Below are 18,022 nucleotides of genomic sequence, written 5' to 3'. Positions count from 1 at the left end.
TCCTTTTCTCCCCCATTTCGTTCAGGATTTGGGTCCATCAGAAAGAAGTTGAGCACTATTCGAGCAGAAATTCCTGAGGAAGATGAGTCTGTCCTCATCCAGTTCACAGGAAATTGTTCCTTCACAGTCGAAATGCCCTGGGAACTCTGGGTCCCGTTGCTTCAAACTACCCTGGCGTGACAGTCATCAAACTATCTCTATTGGTCACCCAGACATTCAGGTCCAGTCTACACAGGCCTAAGAAATCACAATAGATGAATGGATGGGTAGTAGATGATAGATAAAAAGTCAACAGCACTGCTCTATTTAAGCCTAAGTCTTTTTTTTTAAAGATCTTATTTTTTTTCCGAGAGAGAGAGAGAGAGAGAGAGAGAGCATGAGAGGTGGGGGACGGGCAGAGAGAGAAGCAGACTAATTTAGGAGACAGTGAGATTACTTTTTAAAAATCTCAGTATAGGAGCGCCTGGGTAGCACCATGGGATAAAGCACCCAGCTCTTGGTTCTGGCTCTGGGTCATGATCTCAGTGTCATGAAACGGAACCCGAGCAGAGCCCCGCCTTGGGTTCTGTGGTCAGCACGACGTCTGCTTGAGTTTCTTTCTCCCTTTCCCTCTGACCCTCTGTCCCCCTCTAAAATAAATAAATAAATAATTTAAAATAATTAATTAATTAAAAGTCTCATTACAAAGTGCATTGATTTAAAAAAAAAAACTAAGTGCACTGATTTAAAGACCCATATGCCAAAGGGAATTGTATAGATTTAATAACCCATATAGATACAAGAAATTAAAGTTAATATCCTAGGTAAAATAGACATTTTCTAGGAAAACAAATGACTAAAAAAGTGACTAAAATGATTTAAAAAGGAAGAGCCTGCACAGCGTAATAACAATTTAAAAAATGAAAGATTGTCAAAGGCCCGGAGGACTTTAGACACAAATTCTTTCAGATCTTCCAGGAAATGAGAGGAAAGGGGCGCCTGGGTGGCTCAGTCGGTTAAGCGTCTGCCTTGGGCTCAGGTCATGATCTGGAGTCCTGCGATCAGCCCCGACTCAGGCTTTGTGCTCAGCAGGGAGTCTGCATCTCCTTCCTTTCCCTCTGTGCTTTCTCTCCCTCTCTCCCTCTCTCTCAAGTAAACAAATAAAATCTTTAAAAAATAAAAAGAAAATTTAAAAGGAGTAAATGAAAGGAAAGAAAGGCAAAGGAGAAAAAGAAACAAATAAAGAAACGAGAGCTTCCGATTTCATCACAATTCTTATACCAGAACCTGGCAAAGCAGGCGTTGAAAAAGAAAATCAGACCATAGTTCCCAACCTGGAGTCTCTAGACACTGGAATATTCATGATGGAACTTCAAGAAGGTCCGTAAATCCCTGAAATGAATGTAACACAAATGCACACACATGCACACACGTATATACAGTTCTGAAGAAAGGCTACAAGGTTTTCATCAGATTTTCAAACATGTCCATGACCTACACAAAGAATCATGACAAGAGAGCAATTTCACCAATGAGAATAAATACATTGTAAATAAACTACTAATGAAATGAATCCAGTAACGTATTAAAAACCATTACATCATGACCTAGGAAGTTTTACACAGGAATTTGAGATAGTCAGCACAAAGAAATCTACTTAGGTTAACACTGGTGATCTCTGGGTAGTAGGAATATAACATTTTATTTTCTTATAATTGCCTTTGTTAATTTTCTAATATTACTGCATGAATATGCACTGCTTCTGTAATAATAAAAGGTTTTAAAGTAAATCTGGAGGCACATTTTTAAAACTATTATAAAGAAAGTTTTAGGGGCGCCTGGGTGGCTCAGTCGTTAAGCGTCTGCCTTCGGCTCAGGGCGTGGTCCCCGTGTTCTGGGATCAAGCCCCACATCAGGCTCCACCGCTGGGAGCTCCTCTCCCACTCCCTCTGCTTGTGTTCCCCCTCTCTCTGGCTGTCTCTCTCTATCAAATAAATAAATAAAAATCTTAAAAAAAAAAAAAGAGAGAGGAAGAAGCAGGCTCCCAGTGGAGGAACCTGATGCGGGGCTCAATCCCAGAACATGGGGATCACACCCTGAGCTGAAGGCAGATGCTTAACAACTGAGCCACCCAGGCGCCCGTAAAAATCTTTAATTAAAAAAAAAAAGTTTTAAAAAAGTCCCCTACAAGGACACCTGGGTAGCTCAGTCGATTGAGTCCATTTGGCTCAGGTCATGATCCCAGGGTCCTGGTATTGAATCCTGTATCAGGCTCCTTGCTCAGGGGGAGACTGTTACTCCTTCTCCCTCTGCTGCTCTCCCTGCTTGTGCCCTCTCATTCTCTTTCTGTCAAATAAATAAATAAATAAATAAATAAATAAATAAATAAATAATCTTTTTTAAAAAGCCACATATGGCTTGTTGCCCCTCTCCTTTTTTTTTCTTTTCCGCATTCCCATATGTTCATCTGTGTTTTTTTTTTCTTAAATTCCACATATGAGTGAGATCATATGGTATTTTTCTTTCTCTGACTGACTTATTTCACTTAACATAATACATTCTAGCTTCCTCCATGCTGTTGCAAATGACAAGATTACATTCTTTTCTGATGGCTGAATAATATTCCATTGTGTATGTATACCACATCTTCTTCATCCATTCATCAGTGGATGGACATTTGGGCTTTCTCCATAGTTTGGCTGTTGTTGATAATGCTTCTATAAACTTTGGGGGGCATGGACCCCTTTGAATCTGTATTTTTGTATCCTTTGGGTAAATACCTAGTAGTGTAACTGCTGGACCATAGGGTAGTTCAATTTTTAACTTTTTGAGGAACCTCTAAACTGTTCTCCAGAGTGATGCATCAGTTTGCATTCCCACCAACAAGAAGCACGTGATTCTTAATGTCAGGGTTGTGAGTTCAAGCCGCAAGTTGGGTGTAGAGATTACTTAATTTAAAAAGTTGGTTATTTTTTTTTTAAGATTTTATTTCTTTGACAGAGAGAGACACAGCGAGAGAGGGAACACAAGCAGGGGGAGCGGGAGAGGGAGAAGCAGGCTTCCCGCTGAGCAGGGAGCCCGATGCGGGGATTAATCCCAGGACTCTGGGATCATGACCTGAGCTGAAGGCAGACGCTTAAAGACTGAGCCACCCAGGCGCCCCTCAATAAAGTTTTTTTTAATGGCCCCTGGGTGGCTCAGTCAGTTAAGCGTCTACCTCTGGCTCAGGTCATGATCTCAGGGTCCTGGGATCGAGTCTCGAGTCAGGCTTCCTGCTCAGTGGGGAGTCTGTTTCTCCCTCTCCCTCTGTGCACTTGTGCTCTCTCTCTCTCTCTCTCTTTCTCTCAAATAAATAAATAAAATCTTAAAAACATATTTATATTAAAAAACATATAAATATTTCAAAACATAAAATTTAAAAATTTTATAAGTAACATAAAATAAGAAATGTTTAATATAAATATATATAGAATCCAATAGCCTAGGAATGGATGTATGAAGAATTTTACAATCTTTACCTTAATAAACTCTAAAACCTTCTTGAAGAGCTTCGTATTCATTTCCTGGGCTGCTGTGAGAGATCACCACAAACTGGACGGCTTACAACAACAGAAATGCATTCTCTCACAGTTCAGAAGGCTAGGAGTCCTAAGTGATGGTGTCAACAGTGTTGGTTCCTCTTGGAGGCTCTGAGGGAGATACTGTCCCATCCCTTCTTCCTAGCTTCTAGTGGTTGCGTGGCAATTTTTATCATCCTTTGGTTTGAAAATGTATCATTACAATCTCTACCTCCATCTTGACATAGTTTTCTTTGTATCTGTGCAGTCCTTTTCTGTCTCTTATGAGGACTCTCATTGGATTTAGGGAACATCCTAATCCAATGTGATCTCATCTTAATCTTTACCTTAATTACATCTGCAAAGACCCTATTTCCAAATAAGGTGACATTTTGCGGTTTTGAGTAAAGAGGAATTTTAAGGGGACATTATTCAACTTGTTACAAGCTTAACAACCTAAATAAATGTATATATTATGTTCTTACATAGGATAATTTGATACTTTAAATTTATCATTTGGTGAAACATTAAAAAAATTAAATAAGGGGTGCCTGGGTGGCTCAGTTGGTTAAGTGTCAGACTCCTGATTTTAGCTCAGGTCATGATCCCGGGGTCATGTGATCCAACCTCGCATCATGCTCCACACTCAGCAGGGAGTCTACCTGAGATTCTCTCTCTCCCTCTGCCCCTCCCACCCTGCTCATGCACATGTGCTCTCTCGCTCTCTCTCTCAAAAAAAATAAATTAAAAAAATATATACCATTTGGTATATATACTAAAAAAGAGGATACTAAATAAAAATTAAATGGAGATAAAATAAAATAGAAACTGGGGCACCTGGGTGGCTCAGTTGGTTAAGCGTCTGCCTTTGGCTCAGGTCATGATCCAAGAGTCCCAGGACTTAGTCCAAAGTCAGGCTCCCTGCTCAGCAGAGAGTCTGCTTCTCCCTCTCCCTCGTCCTTCCCCCTGCTCCTTCCCTCTCCCTCTCTCTCTCTCTTTTGCTCACTCTCTCTCTCAAATAAATGAATAAAACCTTAAAAAAAAAGAGACTTACTACAAAAGGAAACAGGAAGGAAGAATAAAGACAATAAAACCACTGGAAAGCAAATAGAAGATGGTAGATTTCAACCCCATTATATCAGTAACTTCATTAAAAGTAAGGGGATGTCAGTTTTCAGAAAAAAAATAAATTATATGCTGTTCATTAGAAACACATTTAAACATAAAGACACTGATAACTTGAAAATGTAAGGATGGAAAAAAGACATAGCAGGACAATACTAATCAAAAGAAAGCTGGTATGACTGTATTTATGAGACAAAATGTACTTTCAGGCAAGAAGTGTTACTAGAGATAAGAAAGAACATTTCATAAAAACCCACAATCCTGTTTGTGTGCACGTAAAAACATAGCTCTAACATCTATGAAGCAAACATTGGGGCACTGGGCTGGCTCAGTCAGTGGGGAATGCAACTCTTGACCTTGGAGTTGTGCTGGGTGTAGAGATTACCTAAAAATAACATCTTTTTAAAAAATCAGTAAAAGAGAGAGAAAACACAAATGACCAAATGAGTTTCAAAATCTGATGTAGCACACATTCTACAGCTATTAAGAGAACACAATGAACAACTTTATGTCAATAAACTTGACAATGTAGACAAATTTTTTTAAAAATACAATTTACCAAAACAGATATAAAAAGAAGTAAATGATGGGACGCCTGAGTGGCTTAGTCCATTAAGCATCTGCCCTCGGCTCAGGTCATGATCCCAAGGTCCTGGGACTGAGTCCTGCATCAGGCTCCCTGCTCAGTTGGGAGCCTGCTTCTCCCTCTCTCTGCCTGCTGCTCCCCCTGCTTGTGCTCTCTCTTGCTCTAAATAATAACAAATAGTAATAATTAATAAATAATCTAAATAAAATCTTTTTAAATTTTTAAAAAAATAAAATTTCATAAAGATAATTCAGGCCCAGGTGCCTTTCAAGATAAATTGTGCCAGATATTTAAATGGAAATAATGATAATCTCTCTCAAACCCTTTCAGAGTTTAGACAAAAAGGAAAACCCATTTACTTGTTTTATGAGGCTAACATAAATCTGATGTCAAAACCAAAATCCCTTCTGCATATGGATGCAAAAATTCTAAATAAAAATATCAGCAAATTGAAGACAGAGATTTAAAAAATGCAATAACCTAATATGTTCATCCTAGGAACGCAAGGTTGGTTTAACATTATAAAATAATTAATGTAATTCACCACTTAACAGAAGAAAAGAGAAAAGCCATATAATTATCTCAATGGATACAGATAAACACACTGATAAAATAAACATGCCCTCAGGGGAAAAATTCTCAGCAAATTAAGAATGGAAGTGAACTTTATTAATCTGACAAAAGCTATCTACAAAAAATCCAAAGAACCACATCTTACATATGTAATGGTAAAACACTGAATATTTTCCCTCTAAGGTGTTAATGTAATTCTGCTGAGGAAAATTGTTTGCTTGTTTGTTTTAACATGTGATGCTGGAACTGTTACATATCCATATGAGGATTAAAAAAACCTCACAGACTTAACTCTTTCCTTAGACCATAAACAAAAATTAAAGATGGCTCATAAGTATAAAAATGTCAAAATTAAAAGTCCCAAAGTGTCAGATTAAAATATTCAAACTTTTACAAGAAAACACAGGAGAATATCCTTCTGACCTTGGGGTAGCCAAAGATTTTTTTAAAAGATTTTATGTATTTATTTATTTATTTATTTATTTGAGAGACAGAGTGAGAGAGATTGAGAGTATGAGCAGGGGGAAGGGCAGAGGGACAGGGAGAAGGAGAAGCAGGCTCCCCACTTAGCAGGGACCCCGACGTGGGGCTTGATCCCAGGACTTCATGATCATGACCGGAGCTGAAGGCAGATGCTTAACCAACTGAGCCACCCAGGGGTCCCCAAGATTTTTTTTTTTTTAAGTAAACTCTACCCTCCACATGGGGCTCGAACTCATGACCCTGAGATCAAGAATTGTAGACTCTCACAACTGAGCCAGCCAGGCACCCCAAAGATTTCTTATATAAGATACAAAAGATAATAACCATAAAAGAATAAAAACATAATTGGACTTAATTGAAATTAAGAACTTTTGTTTGTTAGAATTATTAGTGTGAAAGTAAAGGGGCAAGTCACAAACTAAAATAATAATTTATCTAGCTAGCTAGCTAGCTATCCATCTGTCTGACAAAAGGGTTATTTCCAGAATGTATAAAGAACTCATACAAATAAAAAAAGAAGGAAAACAAAAACACCCACAAACAGTTAAAAGAATGGGCAAAGATTTGAACAGATGCCACACAAAAGAGAATATCCAATTAGTGAATAAGCATATGAAAATATGGCCAACATCATTATTCACCAAAAGAATGCAAATTAAAAACACAAGTTACTATTATACATCCATCATGAAGTCTAAGATATAAAAGCATAAAAACACTGAGAACTGAGAAGGATATGGAGAAGGTAGAACTCTCATACAACTGCTGGTGGGAGTGGAACTTTAGAACTATTAAGCAGTTATCTATTAAAGCTACACTCTATGACTCAGCAATTCTACATCAGGTATATGACCAAGAGAAATGAGTATACATATATCTAATGAAGATCATATTCAAGAATGTTCATAGCAGCTTTATTTATTGCAGTAAAAAACTAGAAACAACTCATACATCCATCAGCAGGAGAATGGATTACTAATCTATAGTATATTCATATAATGAAATACAAAACAATAACAAAAGGAGTGGCTGGGTGGCTCAGTCGGTTGATTGTCTGACTCTTGGTTCCAGCTCAGGTCATGATCTCAGGGTGGTGAGATAGAGCCCTAAGTTGGTCTCAGAGCTCAGCAGGGAGTCTGCATGTCCCTCTCCCTCCCCCTTTATCCCCCCTCAACTGTGTGCACGTGCACACGTCCACTCTCTCTCTCTCCCAAATAAATACTTTAATTAAACAATAAAACAATAACAAAAAAGAATGAACTACTGATATATACAACAAGGATAAGTCTCACAGATATATTGAGCAAAGGAAGACATCATGAAACTGTTTGGTTTAATTTATATTCAATTCAAGAACAGGCAGAGAAAATGAATTGATGTTGATGGAAGTCAGAAGAGTCATTATCCCTGGGATGGGTAGGTGAAGTGGTGAGAAAGAACTTTCTGAGGTAATGGAAATGTTTTATATCTTGATCTGGATAGTGGTTGCTCAAATGTATACCTATGTAAAAAGTTATTGAGCTATACGCTTCAGATTTGTACACTTTCCTATCTAATTATATGTATATTAGACATAATTTAAAATATCCTATACTTCAATAACAAGAAGATGAAAATTTAAAAATTAGTCACATTTTCTCAATCAGATTGGCAAAGATTAAATAGTATTGATAGGCATCTGAGGGAAAATAGTCTATTGTATCCTGTCAAAGGGAGTGCAAAATGGTATACATTTTGAAGGACAATTTTGAAATATACATCTAAATTTTAAAATTCATACCCTTGGGATGCCTGGGTGGCTCAGTCAGTTAAGTTTCTGCCTTCAGCTCAGGTCGTGATCCTGGGGTTCCGGGATAGAGTTCTACATCGGGCTCCTTGCTTGGCGGGGAGCCTGCTTCTCCCTCTGCCTGCTGTTCCCCCTGCTTGTGCTCTCTCTGTCTCTCTCTGACAAAGAAATAAATAAAACCTTTAAAAAAATAATAAATTAAATAAAATCTGTACCCTTTAACTCAGCAATTTCACTTTTAGCCATTTACCCTAATGAAATATTCACACAAAAACTCAAAGGTATATGTGTGAAGATAGTCAGTCATTATTTATGAAAGAAAAAGGTTGAAGAAAAAAAAACGACATGTCCAGTCATAAAAGAAAACTTAAAGAACTTTTTTAAGTTCATGAAATGTCTTATATCCATTAAAAAGTTTGGGGAATATCTACATATTTTGACCTGTTAGAAATGAGACTACAAAGTGGGTAAATAAAACGGGAAAACTCAGGTATCTACCCTCTATTCTAGCACATACCCAGTCACTTTTACACTCATTATCTGAGTTTCTTTATTTGTAAAATGGAGTTAACAATATCACTCTTCCTTGTCCATCTCACAAGTGAAGATCAGTTGTCAGAAGCTCTTTGAAAAACAGAAAGCATTATAAATGTGTGAGGTATTTTTCCTGAAAAACATTTTTTTTATTAACCCAAACTTTGTGCTTATCTTAAATCACCACTCAGTCCACGTTTCTTTTCTCTACCATACTCTTAAACCAGTGTTTCTCAAAATGTGAGCAACAGACAAATCTCCATCAAAGTGGATATGGAGAAGTTATCAAAAAAAAAATGAGCTCAGACCCAAATCTACCAAAATTTTGGAACTACGGAGTTAGATGGAAACAGGCATTAAGTCGACCTTTCCCTGTTCCTTAAGAAGAGTCTGGGCTCAATCTCATTAATAGTAGCAGGCCATCAGGTTTAGCTTTGATCTGTCTTGGCTTATGGTTTGCTCTCACTGCAGGCATCAAATGGGCTGGCAAACCAGTACAAATGGTGCCCCCATTTATTCAATTCCAACAGGAGCCGAAGAACATTCAATGACAAGAACAATGTGATTGCCACTTTGTAGACAAACATGAACCCAGTTTAGCTTGAAGGACTGTTGGAAAACACCAGCTCCTGGGCAGCTGCTTTGGCTACTGTCCCCAATTAACTTAGCAGAGTCTCAAAAATAGAAGGCAGCTTCTGTTCTGTTATATAATAAACAGTTCTTTATTTGAAATGACAATATTTACTTTTCCTATAGTGAACTCCGGCAGACTACTAGGCAGTGGGCAAACAGCAGAAACGCCTAAAATGGAAACTGGAGAAAGCAGTTTAGCTGGTACAGTTTACTCTTTCTACTTGGCCAACAAGTAATTAGAAGATCCCCTTCATATTTCTCTCACATTTTATCTACTTTGCACAGGACCATGGATTCCAAGTGACTTTGTTACCACCATTCATATCTTTCTTGTTTTGGCGACTCTTGAAACACCCAAAACAGATGTGAGGTTGTGAGTTCTCCATTACTGAAGTGTTTAAGCTGAGTTGGGGTTGTCCCCTCAAAAATGTTTTTTGGAGGGATTCTGCTTCATGTGTCAGGTTCAACTAACAACCTCTTGGCCTCTTTCAATGGCATAGAGTCTGGTGTCTATGTTTCCATGATCTCATTTTCAAATGATCTTTAAAGGAGAAAAATAATAAATTATGATTGTTAACCTTTTCCGATATTTAGTCTCCCTCTTACTAGCAAGAAGCTGTGATTTATGTAGTTGTGTTATTTATTATAAAACTCTTCCATACCTTCATAAGCAACAAAAAACCACTACTTCCAGTGTAGACAACCACTTTTCATTTCCTCCCAAATTATATTTTCCATTCCTAAGATCATGTTGTGCCAACTCCTCAGAGCATCTTCATTTCTCGTAGATCTTAAGGGATTAGAGCCCATTTGGGTTACACTATCCTAAAGGGGTCATGCACACTGAGAGATGTTTAAAAAAGCCTTTTGGTTTTTCAGGTGGTGCTCGGGAGGCAATAGTGGCTCCTTGTTTTCTGTCACATTCCTAGGCACTGTTCTTTGGCCAATGAGGTTTGCTTTATTTTTGTGACTGGAGCTTATTTTCCTCAAAGATTTTTCCTTCCTGTCTCATTCTCCTGGTCTGGTGTCACTTCTCTGCTAGCACGTTTAGCAGAAGCAATCTCTTAAAAAGGACAATTTCTATCTAATTACTAGGTAGATTTTATTTTTTAATTTTTTCATTTCCAAACATTCTTTTTTTAAAAAAGATTTTACTTATTTATTTGGCAGAGACAGATAGAGGGAGCACAAGCAGGGGGAGTGGCAGGCAGAGGGAGAGGGAGAAGCAGGCTCCCCACTGAGCAGGGAGTCCCATATGGGGCTGAATCCCAAGACCCTGAGATCATGACCTGAGCCAAAGGAGGACGCTTAACTGACTGAGCCACCCAGGCACCCCAAACATTTTAGTGGTGACAAAATTCTTCAGAAACCCAAAGATCCTCCCCACCAGCAGAAACCTAATGTAAAGGTCCTCTTTTGAAATTATACAGAGAAGAGTAAATTCTGGTTAGATCAAAATTAGGAGTTTAAACTTTATTTCTGTTGATAAAACCTTCCTTTTTTTAAGACTCCTACCTCAGGCCAAGGGAATGTTTATCCTCAAAGAATAGCCCATTAATCAGTTGCATTAAAATCACTCAGGGTGCTTGTTAAAATGCAGATTCCAGGGTTTCACTTTATTTATTTATTTATTTTTTTTTTTTTAAAGATTTTATTTATTTATTTGACACAGAGAGAGAGACAGCCAGCGAGAGAGGGAACACAAGCAGGGGGAGTGGGAGAGGAAGAAGCAGGCTCCCAGCAGAGGAGCCTGATGTGGGGCTCGATCCAAAAACAATGGGAACCAGCCCTGAGCTCAAGGCAGATGCTTAACGACTGAGCCACCCAGGCACCCCAGGGCTTCATTTTAACCTAAGGAATCAGAAACTCTAGGGGTAGGGTCTAGTAAGCTGCGTTTTTACAAGTGCATCAGGTAATTTGCCCACTAACTTTGTGAAGCACTGCCCTTAAGACTAACTAAATCCTTAATTTTCTGGAATTTCTAATATTCTCCTAAATAAGCCAAAGAAAAAAATTATAAGCATTGAAAGTATAGGCCAATCTTGTCATAGAATATGTATTCTATTGTAACCCTGTTTATGAACACTTAATAGTTTCTCTGTGGGACAGTTAAGCTGTAGTAATTACCTCATGGTTCTGTAATCTGTATGCCTCCTCCCACATGACATTTGTACTAACCAAGACTTGCTTATTTCCAGACAGGATGGAAGAACTACCAGGCCTATGTGGACTGATGCCACTTCATGCTGCATTTTCTTTTTATTGATAACTTAAAACACATTTGTGAAATTTCTCTCAAGTCTGGAACCTGAATTTTAGAGTCTAACTTAAGGAGAATAATATTTTACAGGGACTCACTAAATCTAAATCACTTCAATCATTGAGCTCTTTTTGGAAAATTGCTTTTTAAATAAACTGGGAAAGAACTGAGATTCATAGCTCTTATCCTCACACTGCCTCTGAATTATAATTCCATGGGCAAATTATACAACCTGTCTGCCATATTTTTGTAGTAGAGATAATTGCTCTTGGCAATAAGGATAATATCTCCCAAAGTTCTGAGAACATGAGTGAGATCAGGCTTGTAAAACGTTAACATTTCTTGAGTGAGGGATCCCATAAAAAGTGTAAATTATTAGTATTCCTTTTATAGGCCGTTAATTTGTTATCGACCTGTCAATGATGAAACTGCCTCTTGAAATATTTCATTTCTTGTTTTTCACACTTATTGGGTGACGTAATGAGCTCTTACATTTTCCTGGAGTACTTTTAGAAGCTTTAAAATTTAGTCAGAAAAACCCCAAACAAACAGAAAAGCAACATTACCTCCCTCCCAAACACATATGCATTCCCTAAGACTATAGTGTTTACATCTGTATCTTGACTTTCTATCGACTAGATTGATTGAACTTAATAAACCATTTGGGCCATCAAAGTCTCAAGTGCTTTCGGTTAGCTGAAGTACTACAAAGTCCACTAGCTTATTAGCAGTAAACCCTAATGTAGGAAAGTGATTAGAAATAAATTATTTACTTGATGTCATTCTTGGTTGTGAAATCATTCTACACATCTATAGTTTCAGTTGCTAGTTTGCGGATTGTTCTTTTAAATTTTTGCTCATCCAAAATTAAGGATTTTTGAGAATCTAACTAGAAACAAAGCAAAACTAACGCTTACCTGCATATCACAGTCATTAAATTCTTTAGCAATGAGGAATCCTTATTTGGATCAAGAGGACGTTTGAAAATTGTTCTGATGTTTTCGATTTGCAGAGTGGGAGAAGAAATTTCTAACAATTGCATCTATTATTTGATCCTGATTATCACACATCGTTGTCTTATATTTTAAAGTTTATTTTATAAGGACAAGGGGTGCCGGGAAGGCTGGCTCAGTCAAGAGCACACAACTCTTGATCCCAAGGGTCCTGAGTTTGAGCCCCACCTTGGTTGTAGAGCTTACTTTTTTTAAAAAAAAGATTTTATTTATTTATTTGATAGAGATAGAGACAGCCAGCGAGAGAGGGAACACAAGAAGGGGGAGTGGGAGAGGAAGAAGCAGGCTCATAGCGGAGGAGCCTGATGTGGGGCTTGATCCCATAACGCCGGGATCATGCCCTGAGCCGAAGGCAGACGCTTAACGACTGAGCCACCCAGGTGCCCCAGAGCTTACTTTTTAAAAAAAAAAAAGTTCATTTTAAAAGGATAAAATATATAAGTTTTATGCAAAGGGAGAAAAAAAACTGAAAAACAACCCAAATCTGGGATCTATGATAAACAGACTAAACGGATTGACAGAAATAAAGAAAATTAAGCGAGGAATGCATGTGATGGTATGGTAAGGCTGCCCCTCTGGGACAGTGGGCCCCTATGGAGTAAAAATTTCTGGAACTGAGTCACTATTGAGAAGTTCCTTGCGGAGTTACATGGAAGAAAGATATTTATATCCATCTTGACAGTGGCACAAAGAGATCTCGGTATAGTTCAGTGGCTTGGGTTTGGTTGACTTCACTTCTTGAACAAATTTGAGGATTAAAGATTCACAAATGTTCCTAATATTTTCTGAACAAGGAAGTGAGATATTAGCACTCTTTTGTCAGTGCTGTATCTACCATTATAGCATCTGTCAGTTAGCCTTAACTTTAAGCCTTATGGAAGAATCGATACATTCTGATTTGAGAGTTTCCCCCACATGGTAAAAATAAAATGTGAAATTTCAGTAACTGGCATGAAAAATATTGGTAGTACCTAGGAAGTTTTCAGAAACTAGAGCTTTTACATAATATGGAAGTTTTAATGTTTTGAAGGTTCAGTAAATTATGTAGTGTATAAGAGTGAAGTCTAAATTACCCACTCGGAAGGGTAACCCTATAGCACACATGTCTGGATCCATGTATGCAGATGGACAGACACACTTCATTTCTCCTGGGAAGTTGAGTTCTAAAAGCTATCACTCAGAACAGATGGTTTTATGGTTACATAAAAAGAAAAGGAAAGATGACAGAGTTGCTATAAAAATGAAAGTCCTTTTGGAGTATTAACAGCTGAAAACATGACTTAAATGAAGATATGAAACAAAAATCAGCTTAAAACTACAAATTAAAAAAAAAAAAAAGAAAACTTGTGCAGAAGGTTTGAAGCATATGGACACCCACCCAGTTTGTGAGGAGGGCGATGGGAGCCCCAGACTTTAGCTTATTAAAGATGACCTTTCCCCTCTCTAAAATTTCAAAGCTGACGTTTCAAGTGCAGAGCAGACTGTGTGCCATATGTAACATGACCTCAGCTCCACTCTGCCCGAGCACTGATGCCATCACTAATGAGAGGTGAAAGGTCCTTTTCTTGCAGCTTTTTCAGAAACCCACCAACTCTTGCCTGTGAAGTAAGACTCCTCCCTCTCTCCCTCACCATCCCCTTGATTTCAAGGGAGCTGCATTTAATACACAGCCTCAAAACACTTTTATTACCGGTCGATTTGCTTATAGCCACAGCCAAATGGCAGGATGTACAATCATATGCAGAAGAAAATATTTATTTTGACTCAGAAGGCAAAGGGATTAAGAGAACATTGTATTAACCTTGCCTTTCATCTATGTTTTAAAGGGAAATTCTCCAGAGGCGTCTACTGAAGCTTTATTTTTTTTTATAAAGACTATCAAAGACTTTTAGGAGGCCAGGTGTGTGTTTATCTGAGGGGAGGAGAGAAAGGGAAGAGAAACTATATTGAGGAAAAAGGCAGCTTCACAAAGCTGTTTCAGACTGCAAAGATGTGTGTGCAGAAATCTGTTACAGGCATTCCTAACCAGCCAGCTCCTCCCCCCAGCCCCCTTTTTCCCTGCTGCTTGGAAACAAAATAGCTTTTTTTCCCCAAGCAGGTTGTTATCATATTCATGGCATGGTCAATTTCCGTTTGCCAAGAAAATATTTAAGCTGATCAAAGAAATTAGAAAATCGGATGAATAGAAACAGACGTTCCCACAAGAGGAGCGTTTCTCAATGTGAAGAGGCAGGCGGACTGCAGCCAGCCCACCCAGTTACTCCTAGGAAATTGCTCTCTTGCCAAAGGCGGAACTACAGGGCCACCTAAATTTTGCAGGAAAGGCTATAGAAGAGTAGCTACTCCCCAAGAAATTCACAGGGAGACTGGAGCTTGAGACTCTGGTGGCGGATGTGTAAGGAGAGGTTCTGTTCTGGTCATCTATGTAAAAACCAGGACGGCCTTCTAACTACTACATCTGTTAATACAGAGGGACCTCTCAAGACAGAAGATGAGGGAATTTGGGATTCTTTTGGTTTGCTTTGCCTTCTTTTACTACGAGCACGGAAAGACAAGAACACATTATCCTTTGTAGATGACAGAGGAGAAGTATGTACTTTGGGAATGGAGGGATAGCAGTTTCTCCTGATTTCATATACATTCAGTTTTTAGATTTGTGGGTTTGGGTGGGGAAGGGTTGATAGCAGTTGTCTTCGGAACCCTCTGGTCTGAGTGTGCGCCGCGGCTAATTGGTGACAGTAAATAAGAGGGTCTTCTCTTCGTTGTTCTTGGGCAAGGCGCGGCCAAACCAGGTGAGGCCACTCGCTGCGGCGCTTCCTTACGAAGATTGGTTGGCGTCCGGGCTTCCTTCTGCAGAACTCACGAAACCAAAGAGCCGGCCCCGATCCGGGCAGGGATCTCACGAAACCGAACAGCAGGCCCCGCTCCGGGCAAGGGGATCCGGATACGCTCTGCTCCCTGCTCGCCTCAGGGAAACCTCAATCGTCAAAGAAGCGTGACCGACCCTACCCAACACCTCCAGTTCTCCGAGGAAAAAAGCGAGGGAAGGATGGCCCTGAAGTAAGGCAACTGTGGGGAAAGCTAAAGGAACCCAAGAAAGATCCCTTTCCTGCGAGTCCGGCTCGGGGCTACTCGGCGCTGGCAAGGCCACTTCAGGCCGGGCGGTTCCCGGGCGGTGGGCCGAGAATTCGCCCTGCCAACCTAGCCTCTCCCCGCCGCGCGCCCCTCACCCCGGGGACTCAGCCCGCAGATTTTCTTTTCTTTTTTGTTTCAGTTCCTGCCGGCCAGCCCGGGGATCCTTTGCCAGGAAGACAGCGCCCTCTCTCTCCTGCGGCCGCGCCCGCCGCCCGCCCGCACCTCCTCCCCGCTCCTCTGACCTCCCCGCGCCTGCATTTTGCCCCTGCCCTCCTCAGCTCGGTCCCCTCCTTCACGCCCCTGCGCCTCTCTGTCCCAATAATCGCCTCGGGGAACAACCCAAGACAGCGGCGCGGTCCGAGGCCTGTGCTTGGCGGGGCAGGAACGCCAGACCTCTGGCTGCAGGACTGGGCGGAGCTGTCCCCGGCGCAGACGCGGCGTCCGAGAGCTCTCGCGTGGCCCTGGCCGGGGTGGAGGGGGCGGGGGGTTCTGGCGCAGGCTGCGGGACCTGAGGGAGGCCTGGCTACCCAGCCTAGGCACTGCCCGCTGGCGGGCGGGGCTGCGAGCTCTCCTCCGCGCGCGCGAGCGGCGACTTGGGCGCGCGCGCGCACCTGGCAGAGCGGCTTGTCTGGGTCCGCAAGATGGGCCAGCCAAAGGTGGACCAGGGCCTGCAAGCCGGGTGACGGGAAGGCGGCGAGTGAACTTGAGTGGAGGCAAGCAAAGTTCTTACAGCCTTGTTCCAAAGCCCTAAACACGTCCCTCGCTGTCTGCCGGCTCTGGAAGCCTCACTCTGCGGGCTTGCAGAAGGGCACAGCCCCAGTGTTAGAAAAGTTGTTGGAAAATCCAAACCCAGGCAGGTGGGCGAGACGCGCGGAGGGGCATGAGTGAGTAAGCACCTTTCCAGCACCCTCCACCCAGTATTTCCACACGGCTCAGAGGACTAATGCTTCATATAAATGCCGCTCGGCCCATTCGGGAGCAGAGGCAGTCAAGCTTCTGTCCGTAAAAATCTGGATCCTTCAGAACCCAAACAACGTACTCGCGTGGGACTGCAAAAACATTTCCTATGGCGTGGATTTGCACCGACACACGTACAGGCCTGAAGTACTTTCACCGCCCCAAATTCTCCCTGCGCCCGGGAGCCACAGGGGTAGTTCCCCTCGAGCTGACCCGCCTCCAGAGCGCAAGCAGCTCTCAGAAATGCACTAATTGAGTCGCAAACCACCGGCCGCCCTAACAAAGCGATCCATCTCGGCAGCTCAGCGCCCAATTTGTCCACAGCACTTTCTTCCGCAATTCAGAAGCATTATCTTGTTTTTAGAAGTATCGCGGCAGAAACGTGGCAATTATCCTGGGCTCGGGTTACGCTAAATGGCTTTAGGCTGAGAAATGGAAGAATACAAATGCCGCGAACGTGCTGATCTCCTCGCTGCGGGACCTGTACCAGGGTAGGGGAAGCTAGCTCGATTCCGTAGGGGGAGATGAAGGTCCGGCGCAAGTTCCAACTCTTGGTTGTCTCTCCCAATGGCATCAGCCACAAAGAAGTGTCGGGCCTTTGTCCCTAGAGGTTAAAGATTCTGAGCGATGGACCCTCAGAGGTTGAGAGAGAAGAGGGTCATATCCTGGCATGACCGGGCCTCGGCTGTGGGTCAGCAACCAGTTGAGAGTTTCAGGCACTGCTGGAGCAAGGAAGGGAAGAGACGTCGAGGGTCAGCGAGAAAGATGGGTAAGACTCCTGTTCCTCTCAGAGACAAGTACACTAAAATTGGGGAGGAGGGAATTGCCCTGGGAGAAAATTACTACGAGAAAAGAGAGTCGGCTCTGAAGAAAGGGGAGAGGCTTTCACTCCTGAGCGAGGGTCAGGCCTGGGCTGGGAGCCCAGACAGACGCTGCATTTTGGGAACCCCGCGGGAACTGTAGAGGCCCAGAGACCACGAAGCATCGTCATATCAGGAGAAGGGGGAAAAAAGAAAAAAAAATTTTTTTAAGAATCTTCGTCTTTGTCTGCCAGGGTGAGTTTGGGCCTGGAAAATGGGGAGAAAAGAAAAAAGAAAGTAGCAAAACGCGTTCGGGTGCCGGCGCCGGGTGTGCAGACGCCCTTGCTCGCCCCAGCCGCCCAGCCCACAGTGGTAGCCACGCTGTGCGCGTGTCTCTTTCTCGTTCTGCTCAAACCAGCCCCCACATCTTGAAGTAATCAGCAGCCGAGAAGGGACTCGTCCCCCTGGCATCTCAGGTTAAAGGAGGAGGTCCAGGAAAATGTGGTAGAGCCATTACAAGAAACCCGAGCCGCAGTCATCAGGGACTCCAATTGCCATCGCATTAGGATTGATTAGAGACCAGCAGTACCGTAATGACCCG

General features: G+C 41.6%; 1 pseudogene; it reads right to left on the bottom strand.

Moving 5' to 3' along the window:
• Positions 1–14,091: 14,091 nt before the first annotated feature.
• Positions 14,092–16,914, bottom strand: LOC148107678 (uncharacterized; annotated as a pseudogene).
• Positions 16,915–18,022: the final 1,108 nt, after the last annotated feature.

This window comes from Ursus americanus, chromosome 26 (assembly GCF_024610735.1).
Source record: "Ursus americanus isolate L20-20 chromosome 26, mUrsAme1.1.p, whole genome shotgun sequence".
Lineage (NCBI taxonomy): Eukaryota > Metazoa > Chordata > Mammalia > Carnivora > Ursidae > Ursus > Ursus americanus.
This window is presented reverse-complemented; position numbering and strand designations above follow the sequence as displayed.